Genomic DNA, 2,543 nt, shown 5'->3' on the forward strand with positions numbered 1-2,543 from the left:
CAGCACAAAAACGTTTCCTCGTTGCAGGGGTTATCAGACCGACAAAGGTCCTCTGAAAGGGAAGTGGCAGAAACCACACTGCTCGGTTTCCTTCAGAGCGGGTTAGATAAACCACCAGAAAATTTACTGTCAGGACGAACCTTTGCACGGCCCCAGAGGCGTCTGCTGGCCCCACGGCTCGTGCCTGTAATCCTGTTTGCCACCATTCCAAGGGACATTTCACGTTCAAGCTGAATGTTTCTCTGTAGTGCCAAGCCTGGAGCTTCGTGCAAGTCCTTGAACTGGGCCGTGAAGTGGATCAGAAGCCAGAGGGAACCATGCGGGCTGGTTTGGCTTCCCTCTTGAGTGCAGCGTAAAGCAAGGTTAATGCGCTGCTAGGCATCCATACAGCCAGCTGCCTGGGAGTGATCGCCCAACCGTTCCAAACCGGTCACCAAAAGCATGAGTGACTGACTGGAAAAGGCAAGAGACACGTCTTCGTTTTTAGTGCAGGATGAAGAAGCACGGGCAAGGCAGACAACTGGGGGAAGCTATTCCTGGCTATTGTCTTATATGAAACAATCATGTGACTCTACCCTCAGGACTCGCTCACTGGCACTGAAGGAGCTTGCTGGAGCCTTCGAGGTGTTTAGCAGAAGTGACTGAAGACCCAACAATGCTATTTCACATGCAAAGGGTCAAATCCTATTAGGACAACCCTCATGTGAACTCTTCTATGTATATATTTCCATGGACACACAGAAATTGTGTTAAAATCTTTATTTTTGATGTAAAACCCGTGTCTCACCAGTAAGTATGCCCCGCTGGCAGCGAGAACACCCGTGCTGTGGAGTCAGTTATTCTGTGCATCACAGCCGCTGCCAGGGAAGTTGCTGCAAAACATCCTTAACTCTGTCCCGTTTCTGGTTTTTATCCTGCAGCTGTGAAGCCTGGGACACCTCCCTGGGTCTCCAGCCCTCTGCCTCTCTGAAGGGCCTGGTGCTCTCCCTCTCCTTTGTTCCTGCAGTACCGGTACAAGACAGAAGACTTTAACTCCCTTTCCTCACCTTAATCCACATCCCCAAAGGCACCGGGGGTACATCAGGTACCTTGTCTCCTCCCCCTCCAGATGCTCTGCTCAGCCGCTGCCTGGGTGATGACACCCATACGAAGGACCGGCTAAGGCTGTGGACAAGGTAACCTTTCAAATTCACGTACCAAGTGGCCTCTGTGGATGACGGGGGCCAAGCTGTGACTGAGCCTGCCCGCAGCCCGGGCTCCCAGCCTGCTGCTCCCTCCCCGTGCTGCAGAACAATCTCCACGCCAACGTGAAGGCTGCGCAAGTTGGAATCAAAGCTCTTTTCTTCCTTCCCCCTCTGTTTCAGTAACTCTTTTTCTGAGGGCGTGCTTCACTGCCAGGGACAAAGAGTTGGCCGAGGAACTAACCCAGCACCGAAAGGAGCCTCTCGAAGAGCAAGTGGAGATCAGCAGAGCGGCTCCTCGCCCAGCAGTGGAGGAATGGCTGGGCTGCAGGACACCCACCCCAGGTGGGGGCTCCCTGGGCCAAATCTCACTCCAGTGTAAGTGGACAAAGTCTTACTGGCAGAAGCAGGTACCGGTGCTGAACTTGAGTTTGGCTTTACTTGAGTTTGACTGATAGATTCTCCTTCCCGCAAGCATCTTTTGTCTATCTGCAGGTAACTCGCAGGATCACGTTCCAATCCCAAACACCTCCTGACCCACTGAGTTCTGACTGACAACTTTTAACAGCCTTTCCAGCGGGCATCTCGGGTTCTCTGCTGGTTTTGCCTCAAGAGGCAAAAAGTCTCCAAGCAAAAGCAGACACTAAGGAAAAAACCAAACCCAAGAACGCAGCAAATGCAAAAATTGTACTTGACATTCTGGGCAAAGATAATTTAGAGGGTGTATTGTGCTCTTCTGGGTCACTGAGTCCCAAGCTGGGGTCATGATAACATAAAGCTGAATCCCCAAGGGTCTCATGATAGCTCTGAGACTTCTGAGATGCGTGTGGTGCAAACCACAAAAACGAGTAAAATGGTGGATCTTCAGTTTTGAAGAAGAAGGAAACCCGTAACTCCCAGCCCTCTCCTTTGTTCTCTCCTTTGTCAGGAGAGAACTCGGGGATGAAACGAGCCACTGAGCACCGAGTGTGGTCCACTCGCTGTGAGGTCCTGGCTAAGGCAGTGCAGGAGGAAGGAAACTGTCCTGTGTTCTGCACTCTGTCTGCTGTGGAGACGAATCCGCCTCGCATCCAGAACGAGTCCCTCTCGCAGGTTTTGCCTGAAGCCTGCTTGAGAGAATCTTTCCAGAAAGGCAAGATCGACAGGAAGATCTGAGCCAGTCAGGAAACGCATTCTGCCATCCCTACCCGTTCCCCAGTGCTGTCAGACAGAAGGTCCCTGCGGCCAGTGTTCTTCCACTGTTCACTACCGCCGGCCAGAGAACCTGACAACACATTCCCACTGACCAGCTATTACCACGTGCAGCTGGAAAGGGCCAGTGCTTGGGACTCGGCCAAGCAGCTTAGAGCTCTACAGGGCAAG

The sequence above is a fragment of the Buceros rhinoceros genome, unplaced genomic scaffold, assembly GCF_000710305.1.
Source record: "Buceros rhinoceros silvestris isolate BGI_N320 unplaced genomic scaffold, ASM71030v1 scaffold17741, whole genome shotgun sequence".
NCBI classification, from domain to species: Eukaryota; Metazoa; Chordata; class Aves; order Bucerotiformes; family Bucerotidae; genus Buceros; species Buceros rhinoceros.